Here is a 20821-nt window from a genome sequence, read left to right as displayed (position 1 = left end):
CAGATGTTTTGTGGGATGTTCTCCAGATGGAGGTAATTCAATGCACAGTGGACTAAACAATAATAAATATTCCTTAGTTGCTAATATTTCCCCAGACAAAAGGAGTTAAATTAGAAGAGTATCAAAACCAATAAGATTTCAATTTAATACGAATGCGTCATATTTATTATCAATTGAATCTATTTTGAAATGAAAATATGACACCAATTGATTTGAAAAAGCGAGGCGAGGCGATACAACGAGGAAGCACCCTTGGTACAATGCCCCAAGGGCCTACTTTAGATTTCAAAGTTTAGGTTAGGTGCAACGTAAGTAACATACCTATTTGCTTAGCCTTATATTATTATTATTGGCCTTATTTGGTTTGCATATCGCACCTACCAAGCGAGTTGGTGAGTTGAGTAATATCAACTCTATTTCCAATTTTTAAGCTTCGACGTAGCTTATGTCGCGATTCGCGAACGCTGGTAAGTTCTAAGTCAACTGTGAAACCGAGATCACAAAAAACTACGTAATTAAACTTTGTATAGCCAGTATCCAGTTTGCTTAGCCAGTATCGGCTTTGATCGCCTGTGATCGGTAAGCCTTGGCAACAACAGCGTCGTCGAGTCAAAGAGCGCCGGCGGCCGTAAACAGTCCCGAACACGACTTTTATTCCATATTTATTGACCGAAACAGTCCATAAGAATCGATTCAACATCCGATACCCCGGTGTCACGTTACCACAGGTGTTCGGCCGAATTCAAATTTAACGATTTTTATTCGTTTTTAATTAATTTTAAATGTCGAATATGAATAATTTTAATATTGTCTGTGGTCGGATTATTAAGGTGCTATGTACCTACAGAAGTGGTTGATGCAAATCTAGAGCTTTCTGCGTTATAATTATGGTTCAATTTTAGGATGGCATTTGCCTCGTAAATTTTAGTCGGTAATTTGATACTTATTAATATAATCAATAACGTATTAAGGTAGGTACCAGGTGTTTACCTACTAACAGCTGTTTAATGAATTCATAGCTTAATTTTCACCTAGTTTTGCATAACCATTATTTGTAAGTTTATTATTCCTGCGAAAACAGGAAAATATGACTAATAATGACAGAATAATGACTAAAGGACCATCCCCCTCTCTTTTCTCTTCTCTTTTGAGCGTTGGAGTCTAGTCAGCGCTACGGAAAATGGCGTCGCTGCGTGGTTGCGCCAACGTTGCGTCGAGCAGCAGCCATAGAGTTGAATCCGACGCTCGAGAGACGCTAGTGTGGGGTGGCCCTTAGGCCCCCTGATAATCTCAACAAGAAACCAAGAAACGAGGTTGACGGATCAATTATTCGGCCATTAGCTTTAATGGCAGTTTGTAGCACGCTCTCGATCTGTTTATTAACATGAGTAATATGACTATTATGACTCATCGCCAATCAACGTAATTAAATTAAGTATAAAATTATGATACAGGATTTACTGGAGTTTTAATAGGCCTTTTATTATACAAGTACTTAACTATATACCTAGCTACATATTTGTTTATACGTTACCTACATTATCTACACACCTATAGCCTGTCAAACAACTTTGTCAGTAGAAAAAGGCGCGAAATTAAAATTTTCCATGGGACGATAAAAACTCGCGCCAACATTTTTTAAAATTTGCCGCTTTTTTCTACTGACGGAAATGATTTGACAGACTATATCTACGACATCTACGTATGGTTTAAAATTAAAGTATGGAACGTCAACTGTTGTGCATAAAAACGGCTAGTAACTTGGGGAACAAATCAAATAATTATTTTAAAATGTATTTTTTTAAGAGGTCCAAGGGAGTTGCTTTTATTGCTCACGGTTGTAAGGTCACTTTTATGAAATAGGGGTTAATTTATATCCAGAGATGAAATTATGTTACGTGATTATTTTAATCGCCACAGTTATTTGCGGTTTTAACCCCGCATAGTGCGAGAGATGGTGGTGTACTAAAGGTGGTAATATTTACTCAGGAAAAAGGAGGAAATAATTCATAACCGGATTATACAGATGAACCAAAAATATGTAGGTAGACAAATCATTTTTAGGAATATTTTTCTTCCTCAAAGTTGTGTAAACTTTTACAAAACGTCATTAAAAATTTAAAATACAATTATTTAACTAAAACCAAGGTAATATCTTCAAAATATTCTGCTTAAGCAAACACAAAACACAAAAGCAAACCTTTCGTTAAATTATCATCAATATGCCGCACAATTTTTTTTTGTTGCCGATTTGTTTGGCCACCCTGTAGTTATTGATATTTTGTTAAACATGAACATAAAATAAAAATATGCTCGAAAGCTAGTGAGTTGTCATGATGACAATATAGTAATGACAAAACTGAAGTGGCCCATCACGTAGGTCGTAGAGCAATGAAGACAAGTCTTATCTTATTATCAGATAGGAGGGAAAGTTTGCGGAATTGCAAGCGGTTATGAATTATGAAATATCAGATTAGATGAAACGCGGGACGTTATGCCAGTTTGTTCAAGTCTAGAATGCTAACGAGTACAGGGGTCAAAATGAGACCCAGATTTTGTAACTTTCAAAAATATTCGTAATAAGGTTTCATATAAACATTTTTTATAATTAGAATTTAGTAATAAAGGCAAGTATGTAGGTACTTAGTCGGACCAATTTAAATCTTCATCGACTTTGACGTGTTAAAGTTATGACTTATGATAATTTTAGGACTGTTTAATTTTGGCATTTTTGGCATTTCAAAAAGTACCTACTCTAGCATAATCCTTTTCATCTCCAGCTATTAACGTTATTCAAAGATTCATCAATATAAATATTCGATAGTAAATCATTTCTTTTGCAAACAGTACAAAACCTCAAACACGCAAATTTCTCAGAAACATCGTGATCAAGGCACTTCATAACAGACCGACATCGCAAAAGAATCAATATAACATTAGCACTAAACTTCAATATGACGTATCTACTACTCAGGTCTCAATATAATTTCAATCTTATTGACAGTTACATAAGGCTATAATTTGCAATAGTCTTTTTATAATTTAATCTCTTTTTGGGGTAGTAAGGGAAGTTCTCCGAAGGTCCAAATTGTGCCGTTGATGTCTTTTGTATGCGGATGATGTATGCTGACGTTTAACGCTAAATAATTTAAAAAATAAAAGACCTTAATGGGGTTGGCAACTGTCAAAGGTTTGCATAGATGGCGCCATCATAGCTTGCCCCTTTTTCTATGAGATTTGGCTTAAAAGGCTGGCAGCCAGGGTATTAAAAAAACAAAAATTTGACACAATTCTAGGGACTGACAGGGCAAGCTATGATGGCGCCATCTGCTAAAAACTTCTACCGGCCAACCCCATTCTATACAAATAGGTCGTCTAGAGGAGGATTCAGAGTTCAGCCCACTAGCATGGTAGAATTTATCATTTACTGGCAACCCGCCCTAACAAATGATACTCCTAAGCGCCACTTGTACCATCATACTAACCCGGAGTTAACCCGTTAAACCGTTAACCCAGTGTCAAATTGTACTGGTAATCATGGTAACTTCAACCTCCAGGTTTATTTAACTGGTTAACCCCGGGTTAGTGAATGGTGCAAGTGGCCCTATAAAGCTTCCTCAAGAGTCACTCCCTTTCATTTTTAGGGTTCCGTACCCAAAGGGTAAAACGGGACCCTATTACTAAGACTCCGCTGTCCGTCCGTCCGTCCGTCCGTCCGTCTGTCCGTCCGTCCGTCCGTCTGTCACCAGGCTGTATCTCACGAACCGTGATAGCTAGACAGTTGAAATTTTCACAGATGATGTATTTCTGTTGCCGCTATAACAACAAATACTAAAAATAGAATAAAATAAAGATTTAAGTGGGGCTCCCATACAACAAACGTGACTTTTGACCGAAGTTAAGCAACGTCGGGCAAGGTCAGTACTTGGATGGGTGACCGTTTTTTTTTTTGCCGTTTTTTGCATTATGGTACGGAACCCTTCGTGCGCGAGTCCGACTCGCACTTGCCCGGTCTTTTTTGTATAACATTTTTAGTAAAAATAATAGTACCCTACAGATAGGGTTACCAGATGACAGGAATTTTCCTGACATGTCAGGAATTTAGGCCTTTTGTCAGGAATGGGGACGGAACACGGAAATGTCAGGAATTTTTTGAATAGACGATTTTTTATTTTTTGAAGATTTTTTTTTATAAAGTACCTTTTTATTTACAAATTAATACAAATAATAAATGGCCATTGCTAACGGCTAGACCCCCCCTCCCCCCCGTCGTGAAAAATATGAATGTCAGGAAAAATATCCGGAAATCAGGAATTTTGTCAGGAAATTACAAAAATGTCATGTAATTTAAGGAAGCGATTTTATGGAAGCAGCTTTCCCGGTGACTCTAAAAGTGCGTGTTCAGATATTTTTGAGCATCTCGGCCGTTCCGATACTTCTGATGGCTGCACAGTGCCGGTTGGAGGGAAAGTAGACAAGTAATGTACTATGTAGGGCTTTCATTTCGCATAAGGTTTGCATTGTTCTACGATGGAATGTAATATTTAAGATTTCTCTATATGTAAGAGAATCTAGGAGATTTTGTATCACGCCTTACGAAGTAAGTAAATAAAATTAAGTATGTATATTAGAGTGGTTAAAAAAAATTTTTTTTTTTATTTTCTTACGGGGCACCCCCTTATTTTGTTACACTTATTATGCTGATAAAATACACCAAGTTTCGTAACTTTATCTCAACTACAAGGGGGTGCTCAACCACTTTGAAATTTTGTATGTTGTATGAAACGCAAAAAAAAAGTGTTTATTATTCAGAATTTTATTGAAGTATCTGTTTTCACACAACATCTTCGGGTAACTTTGAAAACGGGTTAATATTGAATATAGGTAACAAAATATTTTCATGTTTGCTCAAGCTGAAAGGGAGACCTTCGCTGACGCTCGGTCAATTACTTAGATACGCGATTAAGTTTTACTGACAAAAAAAATAATGTGATATACATTATACAATGATCGTACATTTTCCAGCATTTTTGGTGCACGAAGTGTTGTTAACGGAATTGGTATAAATAATTTCAACCCTAATGATTAATTAGCGTTAATTACGTTAATAATATTAACCTTAATTTACCATTTCAGTTGAAATTGTCTATACCAATTCCGTTAACACCACTCTGCTGTACCATAAATGCTGGAAAATGTACGATCACTGGTGATATATTTAATCATGCCAATTTTAATTTTTATAGGTATGTCGTATTCTTCAGTTTACGCCGACCCTTATAGTTACGGTGCAATGAATTACTGCTTTGGCCACAAAACGCCAGTTAACACCCCCTTAAACGTCGTTTGGCTTAACGGCCGGTTAATTTAAGACGTTCATAAAACGATACGCCGGTTTCACGGCAACCATTTTGTTGCAATACAGTTAGGGATTGCAAATATTCGAAACTTTCAGGTATTCGAATATTGGACTTTTTCTGACGAGATATTCGAATATTTAAAAAAATAAGAAAGGGAACGAGAAGTCGGTTTATTATCGTTTTATTCAAAAGCTTTTTTCACATATATTGCCAAAACTAATGATATTTTGCAGAAATACACATAATTAACTAGATTTTGTCATCCTACTCTAAGATGCCCACGTTTATAAAAAGAAGTACCTACAGTTAAACTAGCATAGCTATACGGGTCGCAATTCTTAACAGATTCTCGTGAAATTTTGTGAACATTGTATGACTAAATAGATTTTTTGTCGATCCAGTTTTTGGATTTTTTTTAATGCGGAATTCGGCATAAATGACTTAAGCGCCAATAAAGTCTATGGCGCTTAAGACTTGTGAGTTCACTGTGATAACGACTCAACGAACTAAGTATTTTACACTTTTACATTTTCTAAGCTTAACGCGAGGTCTACATCTCACTAAGCCACTACTAATTAATATATTAGGGGTTGTTCTAATATGTAGTTATACCGGGTGTGGCCTGTAACATGAGCAAAAAATTAAACTGTAGGCTGTACTCCTCATACTCACCAACATTTGTTCAGCAACTTTGAAAAATAACTTGTGGTTTGATTTTTAATACACTTTAAAGTTTATTCTAAGACGCAATGTATTGCGAATTTTGTTATGTTTAAGGCGTGACAAGCAACGTCAATCACAATGATATGGCGTGGCGATGGCGTCCATTGAAGATAATATTTATTTTGTATGAAAAATAGGTAGTCTAAATACTTCATAATTTTTAAAAGTTGTAGAACAAAAGTGTCACCGTTTGAGGAGTACATTCTATGTTTTAATTCTTTGCTCGTGTTACAGGCCACACCCGGTATAAGTTCTCAATCCACCCATCTCATTCGCTTCAAGAAACTTTAAAGTTAACTGTATTTAGGGCTTGCAATTCCATTATTCGAATATGTCGAATATGCGACCTGTTTTTGATATTAGAATATTCGGCCGCTCAGGTTTCGAATAATCGAATATTTTTTATTACTAGAAAAAAACTATTTTCATCCGCTATAGTTACAGTTTCTGTGTTTTGCCGGGTATTTACAGTGAACGGTAGGTACCGAAATGCGAAGGAAATAATGTTTTAACTGTATTCCTCTCGATAGGCTTCGTGTATACAGTTAAACCTAACTCAATTTCAAAGGAACAAAATCAAAAAGTATGTTTTTTTTTTACAGTGCGGCTTTGCCAATGCTTTAGGTACAAGCAACGTTACGTAAGTTTCAAGTTTCATTCAAAGGGTCATTCAGGTCATTCTGTTTATTGAAAACGTCTAATTTTTGCGTTTTAGGTAATAATAACATAATGAGTAACCATTATTTTTAAGTTTCAATATTTGTACGCCAATAGGCAACACACAGAGCTCTATTTATTATTTTATATATAAGACCTTAACTGTGAAGTGTGTAAAAGTGTTCCACAAATAAATTTTTACTTTACTTTATTTTACTGTACCGTAGTGGAGAACATCCGAACATACGAAAGCAAAATGCCCGAGTTAAAACAAAATGGAGACCTTGCTTAAAGCTACGGTCAATTAATTATAATAGTATTATAAAAGCGAATAGTACCGTAACTGTGTGTTACATCTTCACCCTTAAGACTCCAGATTTTCTTCAAAAAGTACTAGCTTATGCCCGCGATTTCATTGATGATTTCTCTGATAATAAAAAGTATAAACTGTCCTTCCCAAGAACTAAAACCATACCAAATTTCACCTAAATTGGTTCAGCGGTTTAATCGTGAAGAGACAGTTTATTTCGCATTTATAATATTAGTAGGCATAGTAGAGTCGAACCAAGCTAACTATGCGCGGCCTTTGCAATTATAGTGTAGAAGTGTTTAATAAACGTCAAATTATTATGATTACAGACGTTTATTAAGCACGCAAGTGTGCAGGGACTTCAATTGTCAGTGCAGAGTTAGATCCGTATCCGACTATACAGCGTGTATTTAGGTACACGAGACGTAGATTTTAAAGTAACGATACGATTCTAATAAAATATATATTTAAATAGTCTCAACTACCAGAGATAATACTTATTTTATTTTAAAGAATTTCAGATAATTTTTAATTTTTTGAAATTTTTCTGAGTGACAATTGTATTGCGTACATAGTCATCACATGCGACAGTTGTGACATTAATTGCGAATAAAAACAAAGTAATGATGCTTGTCAATTTATTTTATAGGTAAAAAGAAAACTACATAGTACTCTTTAATAAACCTATGGATGTGTGTTCATTAGGGCCTACACTAACCCTTAGAATATGCGATCGTATCAAAAAATATACGCTGTACTGCTCGATTTTTGAAGAAACGTCACTTTTGACACTGACATATCGTATCTAGACGTAATATTAGACGTATCTTAAAGTTCGAATCGGGCTGGCAGACATACGGCATTCGTTACTCGTACAAGCCGGTAACCCGATGCTGTGGTTACCCACGATGCAATGGCGTGACGTTTGCCTTATCTTATCTACCATCTTGGCAAACTGACGAACTTCACTAGGAAATGGCGGACGATACGCCATTTTGGAATTAATGCCGGCTTATCAGCTGAAAAAGTCTATAGGCGAATGTGAAACTAGAACCGCGATGGCGATTTTTTGAAATACGAGACTTGAATGTTTAAGTGGCCGTGAAGGGACTTGACAATTAAGTTGTTAACAGCAATAAATTGTAACCTTCATAGAAAAGCAAAATGATTATATAATATAGATTTAAAAATTAATTCAATTAGTTCGACAGATATGCATGGTGTAAAACATGATTACCCACCGGTTTTTTATAGCGTTTACCAGGTTCGATTCCCGGCTAATTTTTTTGTTAATTTTTCTTATCTCCAAAATTGTACCTTGTGGTTTCTAAGTTTTCTATCCTTTCTAGTTCCTAATTTTTAACACAGTCCCGTTTGGTTTTAACATCCTGTATAAATACATCCTATGGTCACTAGCACTTACGTAGAAAGTTATGAAATAACTTCGTTGCATCAATGTGTTGCATATAGGAATAAAATGCAGATGTTTATCTTAAACATCAAACGAGTTTGATAAGGTGCTAATGTAGTAACAAGAAACAGCACTTTATGTATACTTTCTGACGACACTTTTAAACATCTTAAACTGCAAAAAGTAATAGATGCTAGGTATAGTTAGGTAGGTAAAATAAAGTACCTATTAATAGGTAGGTATTTGAAACTGTTATGTATGTATGTGTTCTTAATTATTTAGAGCTAACAAATATAAGTACTTGTAAGATTTTTCTGTTTACATTTTATATTATCGAAGTTTGTTTATCAGAATTGTCTTTTAAGATTGAGAGAGGAAAGCAAATATAAATTACAAGGAAAATAATCGCGATTTAAATGAGTAATCGATAAAAGTGTAATTATAATAGTAACTTTACGAAAGATCCCACATAAATGTCAAAACTGTGTCAAAACGCAAAAAACTAGCTCAGACTTTCAAAAGTAACTGTTATTTACAAACTTAATCCGAAATACTTACAGTTATATCCGAAATGTATCACAAACACAAATGTAACTACGAAAGTTTGAGGCGTAACTCGCGATCGTGCGTACTGAGTGCGGAGCGCGTGAACATTGCGCGCGGACGGCGGCCGTTCGCGTATATAGCCAGCGTCGAGGGCCGTGATTGGTGGAGCGCCGGCGCGCCCGCCTGACTCACTGGTACGTCATGAAGCTTGGAAATTTGGGGGTTGGACTGTTGAAAGTGGGGTAAAGTTTGGGAAACTTTGTAGCTAACTAGAAAATTTGGGAGCTCGACGGTTAAAAGTGGGTTACCTACCAAAGTGGGTTTTGATAAACTTTGTAGAGAGATAGAGTCGGGTCGGCACACGCTAACGTAAAAGTTTGGAGTATTTCAGGATAGTGAATAATATTTTTCGTATATATTATTTGCATTTTACATTAAATGACGCTTAAAAAATGAGTTTTTCTGTTTCGAAAGCGGGGGAAAGTTTGTTTAAGTAGTCCTTAAGTTGGTAAAAAACGATTTTCAATAGGTTTTGTATTTTTGATATAGGAGGATTCGAAAAGATTTTTTGAATGTACTCTTGACCACACGAGCATACATAATGAATGAATGAATGAAATTAATTTATTCCAGGAAATATTTCCATATATGTACTTAATTAGTTTTGGATATCTTTTTAGCGGCATGGCAATGTACATATTTCGTACATCGTTATCACTTGTGACAGTTGAGATGTCGGTGTCGGAAAGATAATCTAGAGTCGTGGAATGAATGGGGCCCAATACATTCCACGACTCTTCTCTTTCCGCACAGACTCTAAAACAAAAAATAGAGAAACATTAAAGTCGTACCTTTTTTTACAAAACCTATAATAGTGTGTTACGAGTAATTAGGGCCTAAACTAACTACCATATTGATTATGCGATCGTATCAAAAATATACGCTGTATTATAATTAGAGACCATTTCGAGTACAACGTTTAGAGTCACAAGTTTCCATCTAAAAATCAACTTGGTTATTTCCAGACATCGTACATTTTCCAGCATTTTTGGTACAGCAGAGTGGTGTTAACGGAATTGGTATAGATAATTTCAACTGAAATGGTAAATTAAGGTTAATATTAACGTAATTAACGCTAATTAATCATTAGGGTTGAAATTATTTATACCAGTTCCGTTGACACCACTCCGCTGCACCAAAAATGCTGGAAAATGTACGATGTCTGGTTATTTCCCATTCCAATAAAACGATATGTCACATGACACAGGACATGACAAGCCATAAATAGGACCAATTATAAACCGTCTAGACAGTAGGAATACAAGGCAGTATTTCCCGAAGTCCGGTTACAAATATATCCGAGAATCGTGGAATTATGCAGTAGCTGCTACAATTATTTTAATTATTGGAAACGTTTCCGCGGAAGGAGACGACTTAGTGGGTGTCTGGTTCATAGAGCACGTGGTGGCTGAATGGACGCGCAAATAATACATTGGTCGCAATCTGTATATTTTTATGCTGGATATCCTAATCAACCTACAGCTGAGAAGGTACATTACAGTTTTACATAAGAAGTGTCACACTCGAGTATATGTTAATGTGTCGGAAATGCGACACTCATGTTTTGCAGGTTATGTCCTTTGCAAATTGACGTAACAGAATCAATGGACATCATTGAACTATTATTACTACGTATAGAACCGACACAGAGAACCAGTATTTTGCGCCATGAGTTGATGTTGACAACAAACCATAGAAGTGGAGCGTGAGTCTCGCGACCAAAACGCGTAAGCGCCATGAATTTTAAGGCGCTTACGAAGTTTTGGTCGCGTGGTACATATTGCGATTGCGACAATTTCATTGCTTGGTGTGGCTTCTCTATAGTAATAATAACTCAATGATGGATAATTCGCTATTTAGTGGTCTATTGATAAAGAGTACAAAATAATCTCATACAGCTCTACAAACTAAGTTTTATACATGAATCTAGGATATACCTGAATCTGGCATGAGTGGTGGGGGTAACTGACAGAACGGGATAGTCTTATGTATCTTTCAGTAGGAGTAGCAGCGAAAGAGCTATTATTGTTTGTCCTTGTCACAGTCTCACATTTTATTTGTTCCCCACCTTTTTTTTAGTATGGACAATGGTGGGCAACAAATGAATTCGACCAATCACAGTGTCGCATTTGCGTATATTTTGTCCCTCACGGAGGCACGCGTATACCACTTCTATACGATCCTACCTTCTATGGTTTTATACAATTCATATGGAACTAGAAACCCTTATCCCTGCCTATAAGGTTCTTCAAAAAGTGTACAGGTTTTTAAAGGGCCGGCAACGCGCATGTAGCACCCCGGTATTTGCAAGCGTCCATAGGCTAAGGTGACTGTTTACCGGTGGACCGAATGCTTGTTGGTATTTAAAAATACATATGAAAATGGCTCGCTTTACTGAAATTTTAACATTATTTACTTCTATTATCATAAAGGCCACTTGCACCATTCACTAACCCGAGTTTAACCGGCTAGACCTGGAGTTACCATGGTTACCAGTACAATACGGTATTTAAACTTTCACGATTATTAAACATTATCAAACTTCACAACGAGACCACGTACAGTCTTCTCCGAGACGACGGGGACAACGCCGTCCTCGAAACGTCGGAGGTCAATCTTAAAACTTAAATACGCGATTAAATCCCGTTGTGTAGTTTATACGGTATTTGACTGTATTTAAAATAAATTATTTTACACCATGCATGAAATAAAGAACCAGGAGATTAATAAAGAAACGTAGACAGACACATTTTCTATTTTATAACCCGTATAAAACTATAAAGAGTAGGTAATTTGATTGTGCTAGTTTTTCATATAAATTCCATAGTAGCAAAATGGTTTTGACAGTTAGGAAAAAGAAACTGATTTGACTAGTAATCAAATAGCCTATTTCACACTTTCACAAAAAAACTTAACCCCGGGCGTGTGGGATGGTGCAAGTGGACCTAAGACCATTCAAGTTATCCTGCAAGGTAGTAAAAAATTCAACGAAAAATTTGCGAATTCTTAGAATTTTAATTGAATTTAAGGCTGCTTAATTGGAAAATATTAATTAAGTTACGGAATCAATTAGTTGGAGTATGTTCGGTCACGTAACCTTAATTAATTAACCGAAATATTGTTTTCTGAGAAAACTTGGCTTTTCAACTGACTGTTTTTGTAAGCTTTCAGTTTGAGTAAGGAAATGATGGAAATATTTTCTAGAATATTTAATTTATATGACTAGGTACAGTAAGTACATGACCACCTGTTTAGTTTATTCCAACATATTTAAAAGCTCAAAAACGCCCCAACTAGCAAAAAAGTCTCAGATTGCGCACTTTATAAGAGTAGTGAGCTTATAGCGCTCTTATTTTTGTTTTGAACTTATCATCGCTCTTATATTAGTCTTAGACAAGCTAATACGCACTTTAGTAAGTTTAGTCTTATTACCTAGTCTTATATATGTATATAAGAGCATTTTATAATACCATTATAAGCCTCTCGCTCTTACAATAACATTTACTAAGTCTCATTGAACTTGAGAGTACCTGGTCTTATATCCACATTCTCTAAGTTCATTTGATCTTATAATAGACTTTCTAAATGCTATTATAAGAATGTAAGACTAACAACAATACCAACATGTAATATCAACATGGCATAATACTATTATGAGCCTCTCGCTCTTACAATAACATTTACTAAGTCTCATTGAACTTGAGAGTACTTGGTCTTATATCCACATTCTCCAAGTTCATTTGATCTTATATTAGACTTTCTAAATGCTATTATAAGAATGTAAGACTAATATCAACATAGCATAATACTATTATAAGCCTCTTGCTCTTACAACAACATTTACGAAGTCTCATTGAACTTGAGAGTACCTGGTCTTATATCCACATTCTCTTAGTTCATTTGATCTTATATTAGACTTACTAAATGCTATTATAAGAATGTAAGACTAATATCAACATAGCATAATACTATTATAAGCCTCTTGCTCTTACAACAACATTTACGAAGTCTCATTGGACTTGAGAGTACCTGGTCTTATATCCTCATTCTCTTAGTTCATTTGATTTTATATTAGATTTCTAAATGCTATTGTAAGAATGTAAGACTAATATCAACATAGCATAAGAACACTGTAAGTACGTACTTTTCTGATCTTACTAAAGCTATAATGAGATTAACAGCAGCACTTTAGTAAGATATTAGAGTGATATAAGATCAAGACACTTATATCACAAAAGAGAAGATCAATATAAGATGGTTTGATCTTAAATCGTTTTTGGGAACACTATTGTTAGTATAAGTAAAGCAAGGAACCGTAATTTATTCAACATGGCCACATCATTTGTATTCAGAATGCTTAATAGTGCGCTTGAAAAATACACCTACATCAATGGCTGACTATCAATACAAAATAAAGAAATAAAATAATTATAAAAATATTCAAATACCATATTTGAGTAGGCGCATGAAGTTTGAAGTGTAAAACAGGGTCTACTTTACAATAAATAATATTTTCCCATGTGAATACTTACCCTGAAACATAAACAGACGATGATAAACAGCACGTTATTATATTTAAACATAATTCATAAAAAGTTTGATAAACACTTACACTAATATGTTTTTGTCACGTTGCAGTTAATTTCACCCGTATATTTATACTTCACAAATAGAATGTTTCAAACCAAAATAAGCTTATTTAGGCTTACAAGAGTCTAACGTTCGACCAATATAAGCCTATGTAGGCTTACAAGATACTTACGTTCGACCAATATAAGCCTATATAGGCTTACAAGATACTTACGTAAAAGCGATATTAGCCTAAAGCAGCTTAATATAGTTTTGAAAAAGATTACTGTGAATGCAAACAACATTCAATTAGACTGATATTAGAACGATATTAAAATAAATACGCTTATGCTTTGTGCCCAAACCCGGGCTTATACGATGATATAAAATCAATATAAGAGCGACAAAATTGTAGTCTAGAGACTGTTGTTAGCGTGATTTTGCTAGTTGGGGCCTTATTCATAAACGTGATTCATTAGTGCTATAAGCTAAATATGCCAGTACCTATTTTATCTATTTGGTCTATTGGAATATTGGGCATGGGATGCAGTTACAGGTAAAGGAGTATGTAAGTCAGGGCTCTCCAAACCCCGGCCCGCGAAGCGTTCCAATCCGGCCCGCCGACAGCGGTCCAATCCGGCCCGCGGGAGCCAGGCTCCAGGTGTTCAGCCCTAATAGCAGCAACCCCAGATACACCCACCCCGCCGACGGTGGCCCGCGCGAAAATTCTGAGGCGCAATATGGCCCTCAGGTAAAAAAGTTTACCCAAAACCCCTGCATTAAGCGGTCTAACATTGTCCCTTAAAAATGCGAATATCTCCTACACCTACCTGCAATTCTGAAGATTTGCAGGTAGGTATAGGAGTCATTTTTCTTTTTTTTTGTGTCAAACGAATAGTCATCGGTTTTAAACGCCGAAAAAAGAGTTTTAGTTCGCTAGTACGGCGCGTGCGCGCTAGCCCCAACACCATCCTTAACTATGATTGCGGACAGGATCGACTGTTCGTAACGTTAAGCACGTTGTGGAGTTCATAAGCCCAGTAACGGTGAATTATTGTTATTTAAGTTAAGATATTTATTGTTACTAACATACTGCCCTATTCGAACTTTAAGATGCGTCAAATATTACGGATAGATACGATATGGTTTAGATATGTCAGTGTCAAAAGTGACGTTTTTGTTTGAAGAAACGTCACATTTGACACTGACATATCTATATATCTATCCATATTGTATCTAGTCGTAATATTTGACGTCTCCCAAAGTTCGAATCGGGCCGATAGTTTTTAGTATATTGTACATAACTAACAGTTTATAAGCCACGAGCTTGAAATAAAAGTTAATTTAATTTATGTAATACACGAAACAAAACGCATTTGTATAACCCGTGGAATGCTTTTAAAGCTCACTTCAGCCGTCTTTGCTAGCTTTTCGTGGAGCGGCGCGTGCGCCGGCTGATGCAACAGTTGCTGCGTATGACTCTGGCCAGCCGACAATTACTGAGCGATCGGCTTTCCCATTATCACATTCAATGCCATGCGAAAAAATTCAAATATTTTATCTTTGTCTTTTTGTTAGTCTGTTTGTTATTTACCTGCGGTTCTGTAGGTATGTAATATATATCTTCGAGTTACTTTTCTTCCGTGTAAGATACAGCTGTCATAACAATTTGTCAGATTTTTCCAGATAATAAAGAATTAAGAAATTACGTCATTCGTTAAAATAACACTGCCTATTTTCGCTAGTCAACTATTAAATATTATAGTATCATTATATCAGGACATATCACTTTATACTTTATCACATCTAATATTAGAAACATTCCAAATCTTATTTCAATATTTCCTGATTGTGAATTAACTAGGTAAATTGTTAAATAATGTAATGTGATATGTGATATCAATGTTTTTGAAGCAAAGGTGCTAAGCGAATAGTATTGCTGACTGTACATTGTACAGTCGCCTGCGTTCGCGGTGTTCCACTTTTGAACCTTAATAAACTGGAATAGAGTCTAAAAGTGGTTCACCGCGAACGCAGGCGACTGTACATGGATTTACCAAGCATGTTTAGGACGGGAGTATATAGTACCCAATGACCTTTTATTTATGTAGACGTGTGACGTTCATAGTTGACAAAACTAAAATTTGATCCAACAATTTTGACAACTTGACAGGTTGGCGTCACCCATACGACTAACTAAATATAGGTTCCGGAACCTATATTTAATGGCTCACGATCATATCTACCTCAATTTACTTACATCTATGATAGTACCTAATAAAGATAATTCGTATTTTGTATACATTTATTTTATGTTTAATTTATTTTGCTCTTTGAATAATCTAGGAGTTTAAAAATAACAAAACCTATCTTTAGCTTGCCAAGGTTTTGCTCTGAAAAGTTTGTGATGTTTTTAGGAAATGCAAAATGACTAGTAAATAAACATTGAATGACTGACCTGACTGCATTTTATATATATAGTAGAAAATATTCAAACACTATCGATAAAATTAAATTTGAGGCATAATAGAACTTAGTCGCGATGCTAATTGAATTAGGTACCTACTTAAATACCTAATGTGAATTTTAATGCCCATTGTACATACCTACGTCAGATAAGTGCGTAGTTCCATTTCGTGTTATTTCCCGTAGATTAAAATCAGGGAACTCCAAAGATTTGACGCAGTTCACTAAAAAGGGTCCGTTAATAAAAAGAGATCATTTTCAGAAAAAACTTGCAACAAACAACAGATCACGTCAACAATTAACTTAATTTAATACTCTCGAAAACTACGTCAGGGCCAATTACGAGCAATGTATATGTAAGTCACAAGAATTAATAAATTAGGTTCTATACATATTTTTTAGCATTAGAAAAAGGGTATACAATCTTAACATGTATTTTTATTGAAAATCACTTTAAAAAAAAGTCACACCAAAAATATAATCAATTTTTTTAAATTTTGGTTTCATTATAATAGTTAGGTACTAAATTTATTTAAACGTTTTTCAAGATTGTTTACCATTTTTCTCATGCTAAAAAAAACGAGGTATAGTGGGAGACGTTTTTAATTTTTGCCAGAATGCGTACATTAAGTAGGTACTTTTTCTCTACATACTCAATCAAAGAATCGAAAAAAAATAATCTATAAGCTAAAGTCTATAAGTAGGCTAAATTAGGACTGGGAGGGACATATCTGCCGGATGCATGATGACAGATGGGCCATAATAGCCACTAGCTGGCATCCTCAGGGTAGTCGAGGCAGAGGCAGACCGAGAAAGAGATGGCGGGACGACTTGGATGCATTCCAGCGGGATTGGCGGAATCTTGCTCAGCACAGGGAGGATTGGAAAGGGAGAGGGGAGGCCTTTGCCCAGCAGTGGGACACACACGTAGGCTAATAAAAAAAATACCTATAAGAAAGAGTTCAAAGTACGGCTGAAGATAAAGGTAGCGTCACACTTATTCTTATTTCTTATATTATGTCACCATCATCTAATCTGTTTGAATCTCGACCGCGTCACAACATTATCAACAATTCTTATCAGCGTTATCACTTATCAGATTAAGCGTGTTGGCGGAAGATAACGCCGCATTTTTAACAAGTCTTCTCAAACATGCGTTCTCCGAATTATGCTGAACATGACAATGTCAATGTTAAAACTATTACTAGACTCTGTATCTTTACTTAAATAAAAGTAAACAAATAATTTGTACATTATTTATATAACATTAATTGATTAACCAACCAAATATGTACAAAACCACCTGTATCTGTCACTGAACGACGCCCCTATTTCACTACGGTGACAGGTGCGACAATTGTCGATATCACTGTTACTGACGTCACAGGCCTCCATAGTCTACGGTAACCGCTTACCATCGGACGGGTGGTGTGCTTGTTTGCCACCAACATGTTAACAAAATAAATACTCCATTATATCGCCAATTAATAAGTACTTATTTTGCGAAGCTTTACAACTGTCACAAGAAACACAACAATTGTCGGTAATTCTTGACAGCAAATGAGTTTTGTATCGGAATTTCGTGACAATTGTCGTGATTCTTGTGACAATTGTCATTAGCTTCGCAAAATACGTAGGTACTTATTAATTGGCGATATAATGGAGTTTTTTTTAATTAACATGTTGGTGGCAAGCAAGCACACCGCCCGTCTGATGGTAAGCGGTTACCGTAGCCTATGGAGGCCTGTGACGTCAGTAACAGTGATGTCGACAATTGTCGCACCTGTCACCGTGGTGAAATAGGGGCCTTTAACCTACATTATTTGTTCATGTAATGTTTTCATCTACCCTCAACTGGCTTAGGAAGCCATTTGAGGGTAGATTTAGTTTGGTATTTTTTAGATACCTAAAGATACAACAGACTATAGAGTAGGGAAAGGCAAAAATGGAGTAGGGGTTAAGGGGACAAGGGGATTGTACAGTGTGGAAAAAATTAATAGGCTGCTGCTGGAGGGAAAGTATCTTAAAACCTTAATTTACAAGCAAAAAAAATTTAATGGACTTTTGTTTCTTTTTAAAAACAAAAGAATGTTTCCTCATAACGTTTTAAGAAGGTATAAATGGTCAGTTACCAATGACGTCGCTGGTACAAGTACACTGTGGGAATACCCCACGTAGGGACCGCCGTCACCTTACGCGCGTAACTACAGCCCAATATCAACCTTCGTGTGTTCCGACAATGTTCATAATGACGCGTCGCGCACGTGGCGTAGCGATCAAAGGGTTAAAATCAGAACCGCTTTTATCTGTCTTTAAAAAGACGGGTTTTTCCTTGTACCTATATTTTAGAATGTTTTCTTTTCAAACTGATAGCAATAAACATCTTAATATTAGCCAGTTGTGCTTTTATGAGCATCGAAAACCGCAAAAGCCTAAAGTTAAAGGAAACATTTGAATGTAGAGAAGTTAAATAATGACCGAATGTTTATTAAAATATGAGCTTAAGTTTACTTTTAAGAACAACAAAACAATAATAAATAGGGTATTTGACTACTAGTCAAATCGTTTCTTTTTTCGAACGGTCAGAACGATTTTGCTACTATGGAATTTATAAATATGAAACACTAGCATGTGACGTCACAATCAAATTACCTACTCTTTATAGTTTTATACGGGGTTTAAAATAGAAATTGTGTCTAAAAATAACTGCTGTCTACGTTTCTTTATTAATCTTCTGGTGCTTTATTTTAAGGGGCCTGTGGCGCACCGCAATGCTGGCTGCCCACAACCCGGCTGCATGTCTACGTATCTACGTCAATGTCATTCCGCAACTAAATTTTCCTTCTGCGATACGGAAGCCTAAATCTTATTTGCAAATCAAATTGTACATTAATCATTGTAAATATTCTTCATTATATGTAAATATTCATCATCTCTATCTCCGCGTATTATTTAACATAGAAATAGTGCTCTAGGCAAGGGCACTAAATTGGTGACCCGCGACTTTCAAAATTTTCAAAATGACCGACGAATTCGAAGATTCCGTTTGCGAGAAAATAGAGCCCGAACGATCAGGTGCTGCGGTGGATCGGTTAACCATGAGTTTACCACCATTTTGGGCAGAAGATGCGGAAGTTTGGTTCGCCCAGGCCGAGGCGCAGTTCGCCGTTTGGGGCGTGAAAGCGGATTCTACGAAATATTTTCCAGTGATCAGAGAGCTAGATTCCAAAACGGCTCAAGAAGTAGGTACGGGATATCATAACGAAACCATCTGGACTGCCGCGAGAGGTAAAGCATTCACTACATCCGAACTACTCCAGGTCCTCCTACCTTCTGTAGACCACGCCGCTTAGCTCCAGATCGCCTGAAGATTGCTAAGGAGCAGTTTGAAGAGATGCTTCGTGACGGTGAAGCACAACCGTCTGATTCGCCGTGGGCATCGGCGCTACATATGGTGCCAAAGAAAGGCAATGGTTGCCGGCCGTGCGGCGGGGGTTACCGCGCGCTGAACGCACGCACTATTCCTGACAGATACCCTGTCCGCCACATAGAGGACTACGCACATCGACTTGCCTGGTAGTAAAATATTTTCAAAAATAGATTTAGTTAAAGCTTACAACCAAATTCCCGTTTACAAGGATGATATCTGAAATAAATATTAGAGTTTTTTTATTGGCTAAGTATGGCACCCTTAAAAATCGATAACGTCACTAATTGTTTTTTTATTTGTTAAGTAATGTGAAGTATTTTTGTAAATTTTTATATTTCATACACAATTAATATTGTTCGTGAATAAATAATGATGATGAATTAATATCTTGGTAATCAAATGCGTTCTTTTCGAGACGCTACAGTTGTCTCGAAACCGCAGACGTTACCTTACCTACCTACACGTTATTATTTATAACTACCACTTAACCTGGTTTTTCCTGGTCACCGTACCTGGTTATCCGGTTATTGAGGTTTCTCCGCAAAAAAAGGTATTAAGGAAGAATCTAATTCTGTAACTTAAGATAAAGTAAATGCGTATGCAGCCGTGGACACTTACGTCTCGTACAGTCAGCATCAAAAGTAAACAAAAACCGGCCAAGTGCGAGTCGGACTCGCACACGACGGGTTCCGTACCATTACGCAAAAAACCGCAAAAACATCACGGTTGTTGTATGGGAGCCCCACTTAAATATTTATTTTATTCTGTTTTTAGTGTTTATTGTTATACTTAGTGGCAACATAAATAAATCGTTTGTGAAAATTTTAACTGTCTAGCTGTCACGGTTCATGGGATACAGAATGACCTGGTGACAGACATACAGACGGACAGACTGACGGATAGACAGACAGACAGACAGACAGAGACGGACAGAGAAGTCTTAGTAATATGGTCCCATTTTTACCCTTCGGGTACGGAACCATAAAAAAGTATTAATAATTTTCTAATAGTTTGACAAAAACAGATATAATTATGTCTCTGGGTTGGAAGGTCGCTTCCGTAAAAACTAGTGCCTACGTCGATTCAGGATTTGTCAAGCGGACCCCAGGGTCCCAGCATGAGCCGGCAAAATGCCGGGATAACGCGAGGAAGATTGGATTCAGCTAGGCCCTGTAGCTTGCGCCTAATTCCGAATGTTTTAGATAAAATTCCTTTGTCTTTATCTGTCCATGTGACAATTATGTGCTATAAAAAGAGACCAAGCATAATTTAACAATTGGCGGTTGTAA

At 36.3% G+C, this 20821-nt stretch overlaps 1 protein-coding gene across 3 annotated transcripts in view; it reads right to left on the bottom strand.

Moving 5' to 3' along the window:
• Window positions 1-20821, bottom strand: part of LOC134798118 (CHH-like protein) — a 72505-nt gene that overhangs the window by 36206 nt on the left and 15478 nt on the right. For 2 of the 3 annotated variants that reach the window (XM_063770460.1, XM_063770458.1), the window contains exon 1: window positions 9020-9109. The exons of the other annotated variant lie outside the window; for it this stretch is intronic. The gene's annotated coding sequence lies outside the window, so the exon portion shown is untranslated. Of the gene's footprint in view, window positions 1-9019; window positions 9110-20821 lie in introns of those variants that run through there. 3 annotated transcript variants of the gene reach the window in all.

This window comes from Cydia splendana, chromosome 16 (assembly GCF_910591565.1).
Source record: "Cydia splendana chromosome 16, ilCydSple1.2, whole genome shotgun sequence".
In the NCBI taxonomy this organism is placed as follows: Eukaryota; Metazoa; Arthropoda; class Insecta; order Lepidoptera; family Tortricidae; genus Cydia; species Cydia splendana.
The sequence above is the reverse complement of the archived record's forward strand: the minus strand, read 5'-3'. Positions and strand labels throughout refer to the sequence as shown.